General features: G+C 41.1%; 1 protein-coding gene across 1 annotated transcript in view; it reads left to right on the top strand.

Moving 5' to 3' along the window:
• The first annotated feature begins 1,110 nt into the window (after window positions 1-1,110).
• LOC126162033 (ankyrin repeat domain-containing protein 6) overlaps window positions 1,111-20,894 on the top strand; it is a 688,216-nt gene continuing 668,432 nt past the window's right edge. The window contains exon 1 of the mRNA XM_049918259.1: window positions 1,111-1,507. The gene's annotated coding sequence lies outside the window, so the exon portion shown is untranslated. The remainder of the gene's footprint in view (window positions 1,508-20,894) is intronic.

Here is a 20,894-nt window from a genome sequence, read left to right as displayed (position 1 = left end):
ATGTTCACCCTGTATAAAGGGCTGGTTAACCTACAGAACATTTTTGTTCCAAATAGTTATCCTCCAATCTGTTACTTAAGAATAAAGGGATTCTACAGCATACCTGAAACTATCAAAGTTTAATTCAGGTTTTATTCGAAAATTGTTGGTTTGTAAAGTGAAAAAGAGGGATATTGTGGTAAGAATAAAGAAAACATTACAGATTTATCACATAGCGCTAGAACCGCAATTTCCTCAACAAAAAGGTAAAATAAAAAAGAACGCAAAACAAAAATGTCAAATACCGTTTCAATACTTCGTCGAACTTGTACAAAACATATTTTTGTTATTCATAAACAACTTTCGCATTTATAACAGGAAACTTCCCTTTGATGATGATGAAAAACGGACTATTGAGTACAAAATAACAATAATTATATACATTTTTTATGTTTGTGCATTTGAACTGTACTTCAATCGAAAGTAATTGCTTTGGCTACAAAAAAGGACAGACGTTATGTAATTAGCTAATTTTTTTACTTGTAAAATGCAATTTATGTTCTGTAATGGTATAAAATACACAATGGATTAAACTGAATGATGGGCGGTTCTGACTATGTGCAAAACAAACACCCAAACAAAACGAAGAGAAGTTTTCTCTCCTACACATTCATTTATGTTTTTTTTTGACGGCACATTGTTATAGCTTATCCATGTGGGCGAAACACAATGTGACTAGCTTAAAATGTCATACAGAGAAAATTTTTCCACGGATATAATGCATATTTAATTACGTCATTGCGTAACATGAAAGAACATGATAAAATTTCATAGACATCAAAGCCAAGCAGAGAACTTTTCACCATGCCCTTCTATTTTTCAACGTTCCCCCTCTGTCGTACGCGCCGTATGAGATACCGGCGTACATAGCGCAAGGCGCCAGTCTGCATATGTTGCTCTTGGCCGTACGCTCCCTCCGAAGCCCGACGCTGGGCGGTGTGTCCGGCGCGCCGACTGAGCCGTGGCCAGAGGGGCAGGGACTGTACGCGCCGCCCGCCGCCCACCGACCGGTTCTCTCCTCCCGCGGCGCGCCGGCCGAGGAATGCCAAGATGGCGGCCAGTGCGAGCGCCCCTGCCGAGGAGCGAGGCTGCGTCGCCTCAGTCCAGCGCCCGTGGCTCTCGTGCGTCCCGTGACCCGCGCTTTTGTGTAGTGTAGAGTGGTGTGGTGTTGTGTTGTGTTAAAGTCATCTGTGTTAACCTGTCTGTCTGGTCAGACACTCGAGTGCATATTCGTTTGTTGAGTGAGCGTGTGGTCTAGTCGCAGACAGCGGTACGGCTCCGCGCCCTACCGCTGTCAGGCGGAGTGCCCCGCATCTCCTAACAGAGCGGAGTAACCTTACTTTGGTGGTGTGTTGTGTGAGAATGTGTCGGTGTCACTCGTGCAACACCTGTTATTTGTGCCGTTTCAGGAGTGTCGTTTCATAGTACTGTACTGCGCGCTGCCTTGACGCGGTGATTTCAACGCAAGGTAAGGAAAGCAACAGAATCATAACTTATGTTTCATAGTATTGTACTGTGTGCTGTTTTGCAGTAGTAATTTCAACGCAAGGTAAGGAAAACAACATAATCATAGCAGAATCTTTCTTCCGTCGATGTCAAGTAAGGTGATAGCAATTCTTATGTTCGTTCTCTCGAGGAACAACATAAATACCAAAACTGTTTACACAGTGTTTTAATGTTTCGGGGAACATCTCCTCGTCAACGTGCAGAGGAGCAAAGGAGGAAAATCCTTTTGCTCTTTTTCTCCTTTTTTGAACCGCTCCTCTTGCATCAGGGGATTTCTTTTACGAAGGAAGTGAGAGTCGTATTGGACAGAAATGATTTGTGTGTGTGTGTGTATTTAACTGATGACATGAGGGTTCCGCGCTATTTCGTAATAAACGATTTATCAATCAGTTCCATTATTATTATTTAAGTTGCATCAGCTTCACATTCAGCTGTGATTATATATGTTGTACTTCTACACAAATAGTCGCAAAATACAATCTATTATGAATGTGAGGTCTGCTATTTCGCAACTACCCTCATGATAAATACAAATAAATCCGCCAAATTTCAGACATGTGCTTTTTTTTAAACCTCTTGGAATTAGACTCGCTTGATATCTTCCGAATAAAGATGTTCGTTGGCAGAACGATTGTGTTATAAAGATCAGATATGCTAGGTTATCACAAGAAAAGATGACTTAAATCTGGAAATAAATTATCATTAAAGTGACAGGTGACTTGCCTATTATTAAATAGTGTGTACTTTATCTACAGCCACTGACTGTCACTCTACTGTGAAAATTACAAGTAATGCTGCATGCACAACTACTATGTATCTTTTAAGACGGGAAACAACTAAAATTGAATATTATGTTGGAATAGATCAAATAGTTTCTGGGGATAAACATTGGCCAGGGCTGTGCCTTCTGCTCTTCTCCACAACAAGTAGGTGGACTCTTTGCCTAAGAATACGTCAATGTTTTGGTATGTTAAAGTATCAGACTTGTGTTTGTGGGAATTTTGTGGAAAACGTCAACTGCAGATGTCATATTGTCAGGTGAATGGAATTGTGATGTCACTGTTTCTCAGCACAAGAATGCAAACACAGGAAGAGAAAGAGAGATAGTAGGAGGAGGGGGGGGGGTAGGGGATACTTAACGTTGGCGATATTAATTCAAAAATAAGATCACAAGATAACACATTGTTTGTGTTTGATCTATTAATCATGAAACCGTGTATTCAGTATTTCGCTCTTATTACATATTTGCAGATCACAGTACATACGGTGTGGTTCGACCATCGAATAACTTTTCGTCTGCAAAGTGAAGAAAAAAAGAATCTGCCTTTACTCGCGTGCCTTAATAAATTACTTGGCAAAAGAGCCAATTATATTTGAAATCCTTTGACGGTTTTCATTAAAGAGTGATTCACTTCTGACGCAATGTAACAGCGGGCTCAGTTTGAACTACCAAATTTGTTGCAGGCAAAATTCGGAAAACTTTGTGGCTATACTATAGTAAGCGGTCTTGCATAGATATTTACCTACATATTACGACACAGACATATGCCAAGACTCGTCATACGTTCGAAGATGACCGTCTACTTGAAACTTTGTAGCCTTACAGTTATAAGGGAGTTTTTATTGTTCAGTGACAAGGTTTCGTTGGAGGATAATGTGTCAACGTCAGTAGTTTTTAATCTGATCATAGCACTCATCAGTCCACTTATAATTATTTCGTTGAAGAAAAAATTGCAGTATAAGAATGAAACAGTTTCTCATGGATAATGATATACGAAAAGGTATTCCGCGGACTGGGTTATCGTATTTTTATGCGGTATATTGAAAATCACCTCAGTACTGCCTCACATCATAAACTACGTTGAGTCCCTGGCCAAAGATTAACCTTCACTTGGTTATTTCTAACTCGGGTTATTTATTGCTGCGGGGCTTTCAAATTTCAGGTGAAATAAGTCGTCATTTCAAAGAAAGGTTGCGTTTTACATAGTCACAATCATTGATTAAAGTTAATTGTCAGTGCAAAATAATTCTAAACACATGTTTAACAAATATGGGTAAGTCGAAGTAGTTAGTAACATAAATATGGAAATAATTCCATTTTTATTTATTTACTACATGATTGGCACGTTAATGAAGCACCAGTTCCCTTAGCCCTGTATGAAACTAATTTTCTCTTGCCTAGTAGATTTCTGTCAACATTCTGCGGTGATTTGAGGCTAATAAAAATTCGGAAAGTAGGTCGCAAAAGGAACCGTGTTGTTAATAAAAGCCATGGAAACTACTACAATACGCAAAAGTTTCCTACAGGGGGCATTATTCGTAAATTGTTGTCCAATAAATTTTATTTGCCGACAGCCAGAATGTATAATATTTGATTGTCAATCGCAAGTAACGGATTGTGAGGCGTATACACGCATGGTATTCATTCCAGAATAAATTACAACTGTTTACAACCGTTTCATAATATCAATCTTAGAAAGGAGGTGCTTCCATCTTCTATTAAATGCTGAAGTGTCGCTAACTTAACGGGATTCTTTTTCTTTTTTTTCTTTTTTTTTTTTAAAAAAAGCAAAGATTCCGAGGTAACATTACGATTCTAGCCGAAAGAAGGCCAAACTCAGATTGCAGAATATCGTATAAGGACTTTAAAAAAAGGCTGAAATGAAAGTATTAAAGTATATTAGGAGAGAGACTAGCTATTAGTGTAACATCAGATTTGTGGAAGCCAGAGTAGTAAAGATACTGAAAGAATTATTCTGTCTAAGAAGTAAAATTATACAGGATCAGCGAAGCAAGGGAGAAAGCGTAAGTAGACGTAAAGTCATTATTCTGCCCATTTTGGCGGAAGAACACTGAGCCTGTTTTAGTAAATCAATTTGTAGGAAATACTACAACCCGCCAAAGATTTTTCCGAAATGGTTTAATGATACCAGTACTAGTTTAGGGCCTGAGCCTATCGTCAGATGGTAGCGTTGATGTCTTGCAAGTTTTGCATTTGTGTCCTAAAGTATAACAAAACTTTTGTGATGCATAGTTTACAAATGATTTTCCGTTTTGCATTTACGTCCTAAACTTTAACAAAGTTTTTGTAAGTTTTAAACTTACATATGCTCTATACATTGTACTTACTTTCTTAAAAGCTCACCTTTACTTAAAGCAACGTAGACGTATAAGTATTCTCCAATTAAAAAAAAAATCTTAAATGAAATATTGGAAGAGAGGGAAAAATTCCTAAACATGTACATATGTAGTACAGGAAGCAGAAGCTTAATTAGGCTAAAAATGGCTCTGAGCACTATGGGACTCAACATCTTAGGTCATAAGTCCCCTAGAACTTAGAACTACTTAAACCTAACTAACCTAAGGACATCACACACACCCATGCCCGAGGCAGGATTCGAACCTGCGACCGTAGCAATCCCGCGGTTCCGGACTGCAGCGCCAGAACCGCTAGACCACCGCGGCCGGCATTGGGCTTAATTAGGGCCTTGTGAAAATGGAAGAAGAAGAAATTGGAAAATTTTAAGTGTGTCGCTGTAGAGGGACGTCAAACATTAAATGAAGAGAAAACGAAGGGAGGGACAACATAGAATATCACAAGAATAATTGACTTACCAGGGGAACATCCTCTAAAACACACAGAACAGTGAACATTTCTCAGGAAGAAGTAGTAGAGGGGGTATAAATGTTTGGAATATGCGAGACAGATTATGGACTGGTGGATGTACTAAATATGTAGAGGTGAAAAGGCAGGAATAGAAGAAGAACGTCGTCATTTAGACCGGTGAATCACGAAATCACGCTTACATTGACATCTATTGTCTAACTAGATCGAGGTCAAACTGTTGATTTGTGTGTGAAGAAAAGTCTAATCTTTCCATCTCTTTATTAATAATGTTGTTAGTAAGATGGCCACGGAATAAAGAACTGTATTAGAATATTCTTACTGAAAGTGCATGGCTGTGAAAGCACAAAACGTGGTTCTCAAAGGCGTTATTTGCCTAAAGGAAAGCCAATATTCGTGGATGAGTACGGCTCGTTTCAGCAACATGTCCCAATCGCTGAACGCTTTGACACATTGAAGATTTTAATAAAGTGTAAATTCTGCTTGGGCAGTAAGACGTTTGCAGTTTTTTTTCCCCTGTATGCTGTTCAGTGGCGACCCATAGCGGGTGTGGCAGAATGGGCCGTCTATCGGACCAGATGAAAATCAATAGTAATCATCTTCTGTCTGAATTCCTATTCGGCTGCTAATTTTTGTGCATACAGCGAGTTCGTTCACAGGCTGTAGAAGCGTAGGAACAAGTAAATGGAATATGACTTTCTTCATACTCCAAGCTTCAATAATACTGTGGTCTCGATGTGTTATTCGGTTACAATCAAAGTAGACAACTCCCGACGACCCTGTCCGCTATTAGTGGGTTGGTAAGCACGCACTTCTAAATATAAAGTGATGAGAATTCGTAGAAATGTAGCGCATTTCACTGATTGTAATAGAAGTGTGAAACAAGCTATAATTGTTGAAACACGCGTCCGGCCGTCTGACTTACGTTTTCCGTAATTTTCCGAAATCGCTTTAGGCAAATGCCGGGACGGTTCCTTTGAAAGGGCGCCGCCGATTTCCTTCGCCACCCTTCCCTTATCCGAGCTTGTGCTCCGTCTCTATTGACCTCGTTGTCGACGGGACGTTTAACACTAATCTCCTCCTCCTTCAACTTATAATATTTTGGTGCCTCAATCTTTCTTATGCAGATTATTGTTAAGCATCAATAAGTCTGCCCATGGATTGGTCATAAACGGACCGGATTAACATGTTTGACTTTTTGTGAGTATTTCTGGAATGAAACAGCAAGCAGTCACGTTTGCTTCTTCCGCTAGGTAGCCTCACAAGGCACATCACCGCATCGTAACATTTAACGAGATTACAACGGAAATAACGTCTTTGAGAAAGTTGGCATATGTTTGTGTTTATTCCATTTTTTTTAATGTTTGCAGTATAGTCCTTGGTAATCATCAGTTCAGCCAGAGCTCAGCGACTGAAGTTAAAGGTCGAAGTATTGAACGACTTACATTCTAATGTATGTAGTGTACGAATTAAGAAGCCAGCGTATATTCTAAATTATACTGTAAAGTACTTAAAGCGCACACACAATAACGTCACGTTTAATATCTACACACATGGTGCTGAAGGGAATCAAACCCCGAGATCTCTGTGTAACGGTGAAACCTGAGGTGTTTAAATGTAAACTACAGAGAAAATAAGAACAGTAAACTTAAAGGACGATCGTTATAGGTACATACATATTGTGAAATAAGAAGGGTGTACAATTTCTTTGACACTTTAAAGTTTTCCACAGCTGCGGACTGTAAAAGAAACTTCTTCATTCGCAGACGTAGGTAAATGCTCAAAAAGCGTGTGTTTGCTTACAGCATGGTACAAATAGTTCAAGAACTAGTGAAACATAGTTACGTCGAGAGATACATGTTTCTGCATTCTTCAGCACTACAATTTTCAAAGTAGTCCCACGTTATGTACGCTGCAGTGTGCTTTAAACGAAAAAATATGGTGCTGGGTCTTCTAGGCCTTGAATGATACAAATATAAATAAAACAAAGCAAAGTAAGTCAGTGTTTATCAGAATTGCTACACCAAAAAGGATACAAGTGACTGAAATGAACTGTATACTACACATAGTTTATCTCTCCTAGCAAAATCAGTTTGTGACATACAGCAACGAACAAGGTTACAGAAGAGTACATAGATTATACATAGCCGCTGACATTCAGAATGAAGTACACTGGAAGCAACCTTGTGCTCCAATCAGAACCTCTAAAAGTACATGCATGAAATCAGAGATATCATGGTATTCAGAGGAACGCGACAAACAAGTTGCTGGCTAATCATATTCCAGAAACGCTATAAGGTCGACATGTCAGGCCGGTCGGGGGACTGTTCTATGGGAGTACTGCAAGTGGAGCTATCTGAAGCAGAAAAAGTGCACGAGGAATCTGAAGCAGGAACAGTACTCAGGAAACTAAATCTCCCTGATGTGGCCTGTGTTCTTCAATTCTCCCCACCATAAAAGAGGCGCATATAGCGTTCGTTGGCTGCTCAAGCCATCACGCTTATGTTTTTCTTCGATGCCATAGGCTGCCATATTTCGTGCAATAAGGTAGCGGGTAGAGGCGCGTTTGCACACACCACCTCTCGCAACAGTTTCGTGATGCAAGTCTCGTGCAGTGTAAACGTATTGTACGATGCTCTTTCGCGGCGAGGCGCATCAAAGACCTCTTCGCTTCTATCGTTTTGTGTGTCGTAAATGATGTCATTTGTTGCGCTCGAGATGACGATCTTGGAGGAAAGCTTCTACCTCATAGAATTACGTCAAAACTACTCGCTTTTGTGGGATTCAAAGAAAAAATAAACCACAGTCGGACAAGAAGGGAGGATGTGTGCAAAGTCTCAACTTCCAGACCAAAAATGATAATTTGGTTGGTCGTACAGAAGCATGAGGTCAAGGAAGAGGAAAAGCAGAATCGATGTATCGGTTATGCAAACTTTATATTGTACTTGTAAAAGTAGCGTGTTAAGCAAAATGGAAGTTATTGTATTTTGTTCCTTTGTGTCCTAGAAATACATATTTTGAAATAATATTAAAAATACGAGCTATAATATCGAACATTACTTATTTGTAAAGAGCGTCAATGAATGCGTTTCAGACTGCAAGGATAATTCATGGTATGCTTTTTTACATTTTTAAGCACGTACTGTAAACTTGGGTATGAACAGTTGTCAATAGACATCTCAGTTTTGCGGCTAGCGTTTCTCGAAGAGTTATTGCTTCTCTCAGTTTCGTATTAGTTTCCTCGGTTTTTTGGGCAGATCATTGACGCAGGATACTGAAAATCTTGTGTAGTAACGTAGATGAATTCCTGATCTCTTCAGTGGATTCAATTGCCATTTCTAGCGGAAGCAGATTCCCATATTCACTATGTTTACGTGGGGCTCGCAAACTGGACTTCGTAAATCGATATCGCAGTACCGATTCTGGACATCCGGAGGTAACTGGTGATTTTCCACTTACACAATCGATTTTTGCTGCTATGTAACCGCACAATCGATTTTGAAACATACTTGGTTTTTCAGATTACGTTTTTTTTTTTTTTTTTTAAAAAAAAAGATCGACTAATATGGACGCAGTGACATTTTTTACAGTGAGGGAAAAGAAGAAATATTAGACTTAGCATGAAACCGTCTGTCTTTAATACTCAACTGAAGAGAAATAGCGATTGTTCTGACTAAATCATAAACTAGAACGATGGTTCTCCAGACGCTATATTTGACCGGGCTAGCAAATCCGCGTGAGACCGCAACGTTTAACACGACAACGAAAGACAGTTTCCGAAATTCAGTTTTCCTTTTCCTGAAGATGAGTCGCATGTAAACGTAGTGTCTGAAATCGTCGACGGAATAATTCCTTGCTCCAACTATGGCGACATCGCTTTCGTCCTTCAAATTCAGCGTCGTCATGAGGTCGGACGCTGGTGTAGCAGCCAGAGGAAGGCCAGAGCACGCCGGCGTGGTTGCCTCGGCCAGACTGACGGCTCACCTTATTCGTGCCTGCTTCGCGCAACGCATCGCTCTCTGTAAACAGAAGGCTGACACAGCCGCTTCACGAAACAGCTCCATCCAACCGCTTCGCGAGCGTATCTTGCTTGTAGCAAACGAACCTCAAGGGGAGGTTTACTATCTTTTGGTTCAAAATATCGGTTTTTTAAAATTGCATTTTTGGATCCATAAAAGTGTTTAGAATCAACCCCTGAAACGGTTTTTCCGAATACGAAACGGAAATGTTTGTTATTCGCGGTTGAACAAAAAAATGCACCTGCCTGAAATCGGCCTTTTTCACGCACCAGTTTTTTTCTTTCGGAGGACGAGTTATTGTACCGGTGCTTGGGAGGAAACACACAAAATTCAAATGAAAGTTTGAACGCGTGTGTTTGGAAGTTAGCCCCCAAGCATTTGCGTTCTGATCCGAAGATTGTGGAGATTTCGACTTTCCTGGCAGTGAGCAGCTTCAACGAAGGATATTCAGCAATTCTGAAGACCATGAAAACGATGGACGTCACCCTGGGACTCTATTCGACGCAGTTCGCCAAGCATTCGGACGACCACCGGATTCAAGCGGTCAAAAACCGCTTGTCACTGGCCGTACAAGGGGCTCTGGAGCGGCGCAAGATGGCCTAGATCGAGCATGATTCTTTGTTTCCGACGAAGCTAACTAAATTGTCTAGGAGTTGTACCACTTTTATTCCGATCCATCAACTATATTTTTACTTGGTCGACGCAGTCGAAAAATCGATGAAAGAAATCCTATTTTTTCAAATGGCCGCCATTTTGTTTCCTATGGTCCAAATAACTTAAGTGAGGTACAACTCCTAAAGAATCTTATATACTTCGCTAACGTCAACTCAATTTTTATTTCAGACGAGCCGGCTGATCTGTGACATACAGCGCGCGGAGGTCTACATCGAAATTTGCTGACGGCACTTCCGCCTTTGCTCTTCGATATTTCCGATCGAAAAAATTCCAGTTTGTAGAGGAAATATCAATAAACATTTTGAGAAAATTTGACATTGATATCTATAACACATCCCGAGAAAAAACTTCTCAAAGAAGATGCTTTTTTCGGGCCATAGATAGTAAACCTCCACTTAACGCCGTAGGACTATATGGTGCAGAATTCCCCGTTGCATGCTCTTGCATCGACCCTATACTGGACAAACTGTGCGCTCCGTTACAGCTTTGCGAAAGAGATGATGATCATCACCTGCTGGGTCGGTTGGTTGATTTGGTGCAACAGACCAAGGCTCTGAGCACTATGGGACTTAACATCTATGGTCATCGGTCCCCTAGAACTTAGAACTACTTAAACCTAACTAACCTAAGGACAGCACACAACACCCAGTCATCACGAGGCAGAGAAAATCCCTGACCCCGCCGGGAATCGAACCCGGGAACCCGGGCGTGGGAAGCGAGAACGCTACCGCACGACCACGACATGCGGACGCAACAGACCAAACAGCGAGGTCATCGGTCTCATTTGATTAGGGAAGGATGGGGAAGGAAGTCGACCGTGCCCTTTCAAAGGAACCATCCCGGCATTTGCCTGAAGCGATTTAGGGAAATCACCGAAAACTAAGTCAGGATGGCCGGACGTGGGATTGAACCGTCGTCTTCCCGAATGCGAGTCCAGTGTGCTAACCATTGCGCCACCTCGCTCGGTCGTGCTGGGGTCACAATGCGTGTTTCAGTAGATGCTTGTTGCTGGAATAGAGTAAGGAATATCAGTCGGTAAATATTCAGATGTGCAGAACACAAGTTTTGTTGCCTCAAAAATCAGGCGACTTTGTGGTACTTACCCAAGAAAACTAACTGTTCCTCCTTTCACGTAGCTGGATTTCCATCAGTAATCACAACAATTATTCCCAATTGTTGTTACTAATAAACAGATGTGTAAAAACAGGAAAAATACGCGCATCGTTAAAGTTTAGACCTTTGTGAAAACTAAGCAAACAACGTTATACTGCAGTCACGCGACAGTTCTGGTTTGAAGTTGTCGGTATGCTCACAACCCTATGGTCACTCGATAGATATTTGTACTCTCTGGTTGCGCCTTATTGTCTTCTTCGCGAAGTAGTTTTACAGATGATTCAATGTCATAACAGGATTGTTGAAAGAATAAGTAAATTTAAATCCTACACGAAAGAAGTGGCGTACAAAAAAGCTCGCTCGACTGATTATTCAGTGCTATTGGTCAGTCTGGAACACTTACCAGATTGGTTTGACGTTCAGGCTGCTATGCAGGGACCAGCTGGGCCTCAGTGTTATACTTTGTAGTTTTTACGAGTGGAATATCAAATTTAGAATTTGAAATTTTGATAATTGTTTCAAATTAAATCAGCTCTCTTGCCATAAAAGATTTCCGTAAAATTTTCAATAAAAACAACTGTAAGAAAATAAAACATAACATGGGAGCCCCTCACAGAATCTTCTATAAAATTTTCCGCATTTTGACAATTTTATGTTGACTACCTTATGTTATTTAGTTATCCTAGCATGCATTGTTGGCTGTCTTGTGTTTTTCAGTTGTTCTAGCACGCATTGTTGTTTTGATATTGTGTGGAAACAGTTCATTAGTCTCCTAGCGCGCATCGTAAGGTGTGGTCATTTCAAAAAGAAAAAGTGAAACTTTTGATTTAGATAATACTAGGTACTTAGAAAAAGTTATGCTAATTATAAATGACAGTAGGGATGAAGATGCATATGAAATGAACATTGAAATTTCGGATTCTGAGGATGGTGATGCTTTTGAACGCGAAAAGGAAACTCCAGACATACAAGACTGCAGATATAACAGTGAAGATAACAGCGACGGAGACAATGAATACAACAATGCTGAATGCCTCATTGCTAAAAGTGGTATGGTATGGTCGGCTGACCCACCAAAGACAACTAGACGGACTGCACACAATACAATTATTGTATCTCGTTGTTTGACCACCTCATCTCAAGGTATTCAGTCGGTAAGTGAAGCTCTCAAATTATTCATTGATGGACATATGTTACAAATTATTATAAACTGCACTAATAAAAATGTTCAATGTTTTTATGAATAAATAACAACGGTGGCATCCTACAAATACTGATGAAATGTATGCCTTTTTAGGCATTCCGTCACAATGGGATCCCTAAAAGCTAAAAGGGAGTCTGTAGAATTTCTGTGGACTGCAGATCCTCTTTACAAGAGAGACATTTTCCTTGCTGCAACATCTAGAATTGGTTTCAACAATAGTCATGAGTTATTAAATCTGATTATGTAAGTACAAAGGCCGATCGAAAAGCAGCTTATAAATTAGCAGCAATTAGAGTTATTTTTGAATTTCTTGTTACCTACTGCAAATCCAACTAATCCTGATTTGTATTTGATTGTGGACGAACAACTTGTTTTCTTCCGAGGACGCTGTCCCTTTATGGTGTATATGAAGTCTAAGCTGAAAAAATACGGCGTATAAACCTGTGCGGTGGCAGAAGTGAAGTCAATGTATTGTATAGACTTACAGTTTATACCATAAGATTCAAGTGAAAAGAACGAGGGACAACGAGTGTACTCGATCTAACCGACTATCTTCATGTGAGTAACGTCGTCACAACAGATAATTTCTTTACCTCTGCCTCTCGTGAAGAAGAACTCTGCGAGAAGAAACTGACCCTCTATGGTATCCTAAGAAAGAACAAGGCAGATATTTGTAAAGTTATGCTTCGTAATGCATCCAGACCACTTAGAGTCCTCTACGTTTACTTTCAAAGATGAACTAACAGTGGTATCCTACATACTCAAAAAAACGCAGACTCTAATTTTGCTAAGTACTAAGTACCACGACAAGAGATTTGAAAAAAAGAAAAAGAAAACTGTAAACCAAATATAGTTCTCCATTAAAATCAAACAAAAGGCGATGTGGATACAATGGATAAAATGATAGCCGAGTATTGCACAAATCGCACAACAAGGAGATTGCCGCATATTCTGTACATGGACTTGACCAAGGATCCCAAAATGCGGTCACGTTATGCAAGACGACAAAAACCCAACATGGACAACAAATTATTCAGACACCAGAAGATACAGTGTTCTAGAACTAGGAAAGGAGCTGGTAATTCTACATATGAAGAAGAGGATACAAACTCCAGACGGGCTACACAAAGTTATCATAGATGCCGTTAGAAATCTGATCCCGGAAGAAAAGAATGCAGAGGTTGCAGGAGGACCACAAAAACTGAAAGGTGGATGGCAATTATGTCGAAGAAAAAACAACAAAGGGTGAAAAGTTGCAAGAAATTCATTTGTGATACCCACTGTACGAAAAGGCAGAGAGTATTGTGTCTTGAATGTTACAGTTACAAATAGCGAACGCGAATTGCGGAACTCCATGTAAAAACCTTAAACGGCACTGATAGTACATTATAAAAATGTTAAAATTCAGTTATAAATTCCAGTGAAAAATAAAACATAAAATACAGCGAAAAATAAAACATGAAACAAGTTGATTCATCAAATGCGATAGTTCTGGAACATAAAAATGACATTGTAATTTATAATTCGGTTGTTTAATCTATTTGATGACGCTAATTTTGAGGTAAACTGTTGGTAAAATAATGTTGAGACATCAGAATTGCTGTTTTAAAAAGACTTTATTTGTTCTAAGTAGAACATAAGATAATTATATTGTGTTAATTCGAGTTTTCTGGACTCTCAGTGGTTTAAGGAAGTAGAACAGCATAGCAGTCTGACAGTTAATAGCCGATACAAAGAAGAGCCCACGGTCGCAGTACGTTTCGTCATGACTTCGTTCAGTGAGCGTGAAAGTGTTACGGAGGTGCTCCAGTGGCGGACAGTACAGTAGGGGCGCTGTGCATCACGGGGAGGTTTGGGTCCAGTTCTCACATTCCAAGAAGAGTCAGGCAATGTACTACTTCTTCCCACATATATTTCGCTAAAAGGCCACTGCGATAGAATCAGAGAGATTCGACTTCATATAGAGACTTGCCGCCACTATTTGAAGATTTGTAAATAGCATGTAAACAATCAAAATACTTATAATTCTGAGTCTGACGGACGATCTGCCGCATTCAGTGGAGCAGGTAACATACACTGTCAGAAATAATTGCAAAATCTTCAAGGACTGTGTTCAATGGCACAAGGGTATCATATGTGGATACTGAGGGGTTGTAGTATTAGTGATTATTTTTCGCGGTCATCGGTGATCGTATCAAGAGGCCTGGTTGTGCACCCTGTCTTTTTGCTCTGCAAGCAGCAACTGTGCTGAGTTTAGAACTGAACAGTGCTTACAAAATTCATTCTGCGTTACAGCCGTGTCCCAAAGTCGAGTACGTACCCCTGTCGAACAACTTGAGCCATTTGAAAGGGGTTAGCATTGCGGGCCTGTGATAAGCTGAAAGGACGTATCGGCGGATATTTGCACAGGTTGGATACAGGTTATCGATGGTGTGTCGCTGCTTTCAACAGTGGTCTGTGGAACATTCCTGCAACTCTAGTTTAGGATAAGGACATGAACGCAATACAGACACATGTCAAGGTCGATGCATTGTGTGAGCGGCGGTAGCCGACCGAACATCGTCCCGAGATGAAATCTGGGAACATGTTGCATCTGCTGTTTCATCAGAAACCAATTGGAACCGCCTGTTAGCAGCAGAATTGAGATCACGTGTGCCTATGGAGAGACTACAGTTGATACTACGACACCACCTTGCACGGTTACGCAGGTTGCAGGTTGACGCAGGTTGACTGGAGTGGTGTTATCAGCGATGAATGCAGGTTTTATCTGATGGACGTACGCGTGTATAGCGTTGACGTTGTGATTCGCCCATTCCAGAGCGCATTCGCCCTTAGCCCACAACATACAGGTCTCATCCCAGGCTTCATGGTATGGAGGGTGGTCAGTTACAACTCGCGGTCACGTTTGGCGGTTCTACAGGGTAAAGCAACGAGTGCCCGCTACATTGCACAGGCTGTTATCCCTATGCTACTACCACTTCTTCCACAGGAAGGTGATGTACTTTTTCAGCAGGACAATGCACGTCCACATACAACTGCTGCGACGAAAGTGCTCTTCGTGGTGTACAACAATTGGTTCCTTTTTCCGGACCCCTACTCAGATAATACAGAGTGCCACCATTTGATACACGAATTGGAGTGACATTCATTCAAACAGACGTTTTTCGCTGCGGCAGGATCTTCTCATGGAATTTCAATCATCAACTTTCTCCTCAGAGTGTGAAAATACTTCGTTGGCGCCAACGTACGTAGGGACAAAGGATCAACATAATAAAGTAAGAGAAATCAGAGCTCGCACGGAAAGTTTTACATTTCGTTTTTCCAGCACGCTGTTCGAGAGTGGAACGGTAGAGAAGTAGCTTAAAGCTTGTTCGATGAACTCTCTGCCAGGAACTTAATTGTAAATTACAGAGTAGTGATGTAGATGTAGATGAATTGCCCTGGCCAGCTAGATAGTATTCCCACACCACATCTAAGCTCTACAAGGCACTTTACGATTTCCGGCGCTGGGTACCAACACCATTCCCCCCTTCCCTGTTCCAATTGCGAACAGTCCGCGGGAAGAAAGACTGGCGCCAAGTCTCTATATGATGTCGAATCTCTCTGATTCTATCCCCGTGGCCTTTTAGCGAAATGTATGTGGGAAGAAGTAATACATTGCCTGACTCTTCTTGGAATGTGAGAACTGGACCCAAAACTCTCCGTGATGCACAGCGCCTCTACTGTACTGTCCGCCACTGGAGCACCTCCGTAACACTCTCACGCTCACTAAACGAAGTCGTGACGAAACGTACTACGCCCGTGGCTCTTCTTTGTATCGGCTGTTAACTGCCAGACTGTTATGCCTTTCTACTTCCTTAAACCACTGAGAGTCCAGAAAACTCGAATTAACACAATATAATTATGTTCTACTTAGAACAAAAAAGTCTTTTTAAAATAGCAGTTCTGATATCTCAGCATTTCTTTACCAACAGTTTACCTCAAAATTAGCGTTATCAAATAGCATAAACAACCGAATTATAAATTACAATGTTATTTTTATGTTCCGGAACTATCGCATTAGATGAATCAACTCGTTTCATTTTGATTTTTCACTGTATTTTATGTTTTATTTTTCACTGGGATTTACGGTTGAACACGTACGAAACATGGTGAAGTGGGAACTAATTGTTCTGCAGAACCTGCCAGAACCATTTCCGAATTGCAACAAAAGGTGCTTTGGCCAGTCTATCGGCATCTTTCCGGTCGTTTGCATGCGAGAACACACGCCTGCATTGCCGCAAGAGACAGGTGAATTGTGCATTGGTACCACTATTTGGGCATCCTTTACTGTGCATGTATTTTCATTTGGTCTGAATATATTATCATACAGTTCTTCAATGGTGAATTGCCTGTCCTTTGTTTGACAACAAAATCAACTGGTCCTTGAAGGTGTTACATTTTTACCCGGCAGTGGATAACCAACTCGCGGACAGATCACACTCTCCGCCCCCATGAAGCGGTACAACCTCCTTCCGTTAGAGTTCGGTTAGGTTGTGCTACGAGGATATCTTCTACATCGGAACTGACTGTTCAGTCCCGCCGTTAATAAATATTCTTCATTTAATAATCTGAGATTCATTCAGCGACCTGCCTACTGCAGACGGTACGAAATTAAACGGGAAAGCTGAGCGAGGATTGTTGTTTGTTCCGCCGAAGCGGCATTATTTGGCCTTTGTATTAGGGGCGGCTGCAGCGTTCCTAATAGAGCCATGTAATTGCGAAGCGGTGCTGCGGTTTGGCGCTGCACGTCGCGGGTAATGGCTCTCTCTGGCGCTGGCAGAAGGCGGCCCCAGCGTCGCTTCTTGCGCCTCTCCGAGGCCGCAGTGGTGCCCCGCGTTCACCAACCGGTTTGGTTAATGCACTTCCCTTGCTTCATACGTCTACCCGCTCTCATTTATAAAAAGATTCAGAATTTGCGGCGAGCATTGTCGTTTCTCACTGTCTGTTAATCAGTTCTTCAGACTCGAATGGTATCATCTAACACGCCGAAGAGTAAAGGGGGAATACCTGCGTCGAAATCTTCACGGCCTTAGCTGACCTACCCCCCCCCCCCCCCCTTCCACCGCCGACCACTTTATCATTTACCTTTTCTCCTTTACCAATGGATGATGTCCATTAACATTTTCTTCTGTCTTTAAAGAATGGCAGCTCTCTGTGGATAAATGTAAGCCCCGTGGGATTACCCGAGCGGTCTGAGGCGCTGCAGTCATAGACTGTGCGGCTGGTCCCGGAGGAGGTTCGAGTCCTCCCTCGGGCATGGATGAGTGTGTTTGTCCTTAGGATAATTAAAGTTAAGTAGTGTGTAAGCTTAGGGACTGATGACCTTAGCAGTTAAGTCCCATAAGATTTCACACACATTTGAACATTTTTGATAAATGTAAATCTAATCCGATAATCAAGTGAAAGAATCGCATAGTGTCTGTAGCTTCGCTCACGTAGACTGTATGATCGGCGCAGATATTTTTTGTTCTGTTCTGTTTTTCTTTGAGCGACTTTATATATTGGTTCACAAACTGCGACAAATTCTAAACTTTCCACACTAATTAGGGCTATAGAAGCATAGGATTTTCCAAATCTAGTTCTGATCAGAAACCGATTCTGGTTGGTGAGGTCCAAGGTTTTTTTAATTGTGCCTTTTGCGGTCTTATGGTGATATTTCCATAGAAACTTCCATTCTCTAATACGTATCTTTTTATATACAACCGAGAAGTGAAATACCAAATGTCATAGATGTAGCTTTAATTATTTTGCTATAACAAAATATTTTCTTAAAAATTGTCATTCACTATTTCACCCATTTAGGGGTTGAATTTCCAAAAACAGCGAGACACTTTAAAAAAAAAAATCTAACGGAGAAGCCAAGTACAAATTTTCATTGATTTAGTTTTGAAAATTCTTTAATAATGAGATAATTTCATAAAACTTTTCATCCCCTATTTCCCTCCATTATGGGGCTGTATTTCTAACCGAGAAGTCAAATACCAATTTTCATAGATGTAGCTTTAAAAATACTTTAGTAGTTCTTTAATAATCATATATTTTTAAAAAAACTTTCACCCACTATCTTAACCCCTTAGTGGTTGAATTTACAAAAATGCTGAAATACAATTTTTCTTAAATTTCTGACTGAGAAATCAAATACAAATTTTCTTAGTTGTAGCTTCAAAGTTGCCTTAACAGCAACATATTTTCAGAAAGCCTTTTATCCCATATTTCACTCCCTTAGGAATGGAATATCGAACAATACCTTCTTAAAAGATGCCTATAGTGTAAAATTCACACTCTCTCCAAGTTTCAAGTTTCTATCATTAGCGATTTGGACTGGGAGTCAGTCAGTCACCACATTGCCGTCTGTATACAATGTGTCCCACATAAAAACCGGTACGCCTCACGCCCGAGATTCAAGTAACAATGAATAGCTAAAAACAATAGACGACAGTAACGTTAAAAAAATGTAGTTATGTGTTTATAAGAGATGCTGGAATTGGTGGCCATGGGCATTTCGAGACAGTGTTGTTACTTCACAATCAATCCGACTACAGATGGTTAACCGGTAAGTGAGGAGCATTATGGTTTTTTTGGGGGGGGGGGGGGACATGGGACACCATATACATAGATAACAACATCAATGGTGAAAGTCTTGAGCACGTCACATCGTATATTGGCAACACTAAGAAGCAATATGAAATGGGACGATCACGTAAGATCAGTGCTAGAGGAGGAAAATGGAAAACTTAGATTTGTTGGAAGGAAAAGTGCGGTGCATCTATAAAGGAAGTAGCACACAAGACGCCAGAGCCACAATTTCCAGAATACAATTTCAGTGTCACAACAGATTGATACAGTCCACACTAAATTGTAACAGAAACGCTCAGGGAATTAAAAGGGAATCCATGGAAGCAAGACGACCTAGTTCTGGCAAAACCTTGTTGAATAAATTTAGAGCTTAAAATAAACAAGAATCAGTCGAACAAAAGCAATTTACTTGTTATTCAGCCTCAAATGAGATAATATGTGTTGGTGCGACCGCATTGCTCTCACCTATGTATATCTCTTGTAGGGATCACGAAAGTAAGAGAGATTAGGGTACGCAGAGAGGCGAATGTACAGTCATTTTACCCCTCGCAATACGCGGATGTAATGGAAAAGAAAATTGATAACGTTGGTATGATGTACCCTCCGCCATTTACTGTACCGTGGCTTGCGAACTAAATATGTAAAGGTAGATGCAGACTTCATGGTCTGTTTCTGTATCTAGTGAATCCAACTTTGTGTTTCAAAAATTCTCCCTCTTAACCATAAGAATCCCTTTTCATAATCTGTTATTGAACGTTATTTTACGTGACTCCAGTATTTGTCCTTGTAATCTACGATCTTTTATTTTAAGCTCTGGATTGGTCGTATATCCATCTCTCTAGTTTTCTCTCTTCTAGTGACGTCTTGAACTATGTTCAAACACTACATTCTCCATTGCTCACTGCCACAAAGGCAGCTTGTTACAGCCATATCACTGCTAATTTTATCACTTGTGTGTTGACACTGAACCGTTTCATGTATGATTGTAGCTGCGCGGGGCAGCCGCGCGGGCTAAGGCGTCCTGCACGGTTAGCGCGACTCCTCCCGTCGGAGGTTAAGAGTCCTCCCTCGGGAATGGGTGTGTGTGTTGTCCTTAGCGTAAGTTAGTTTAAGTTAGATTAAGTAGTGCCAGTTCTGCAAGGTTCGTAGGAGAGCTTCTGCAAAGTTTGGAAGGTAGGAGACGAGGTACTGGCAGAAGTAAAGGTGTGAGGAGGGGGCGTGAGTCGTGCTTGGGTAGCTCAGATGATAGAGCACTTGCCCGCGAAAGGCAAAGGTCCCGAGTTGGAGTCTCGGTCCGGCACACAGATTTAATCTGCCAGGAAGTTTCAACTATTATTTTCCTTAGTACCACTTGCAACATACGTCCTCAATTATTTGCTGGATGTATCCCAATCTCTGTCTTCCTCAACAGTTTCTACCCTCTACAGTTCCCGCTAGTACCGTGGAAGTTACTCCGTGATGTCTTAACAGAGGCCCTACCATCCTGTCCCTTCTTCTTGTCAGTGTTTTCCAAATATTCCTTTTCTCACCGATTCTACAGAGAACTTCCTCATTCGTTACATTATCAGTCCATCTTTTTTCAACATTCTTCTGTTGCAACAAAATATTCGGTTCTCCTCTGTTCCAGTTTTCCCACAGACCGTGTTTCACTACCATACAATTTTGTGCTCCAAAAGTATATTCTCAGAATTTTCTTCCTCAAATTAAGGCCTACATTTGATACTAGTGACTTATCTTGACCAGGGATGCACTTTTGCCAGTGATAGTCCACCCCTCGTGGTCTCGCGGTAGCGTTCTCGCTTCCCGAGCACGGGGTCCCGGGTTCGATTCCCGGCGGGGTCAGGAATTTTTCCTGCCTCGAGATGACTGGGTGTTATTGTGTCGTCTTCATCATTATCATCCATCCCCATTACGGTCGGAGGAAGGCAATGGCAAACCACCTCCATTAGGACCTTGCCTAGTAAGGCGGCGCGGTTCTCCCGCGTCGCTCCCCTACGCTCTGTAAAGAAGTATGGGACTCATCATCATCAATCTGCTTTTTATGGCCTCCTTGCGCCTGCAGTCATGTGTTGTTTTGCTCGCAAGGCAACAGAAG

The sequence above is a fragment of the Schistocerca cancellata genome, chromosome 2, assembly GCF_023864275.1.
Source record: "Schistocerca cancellata isolate TAMUIC-IGC-003103 chromosome 2, iqSchCanc2.1, whole genome shotgun sequence".
NCBI classification, from domain to species: Eukaryota; Metazoa; Arthropoda; class Insecta; order Orthoptera; family Acrididae; genus Schistocerca; species Schistocerca cancellata.
This window is presented reverse-complemented; position numbering and strand designations above follow the sequence as displayed.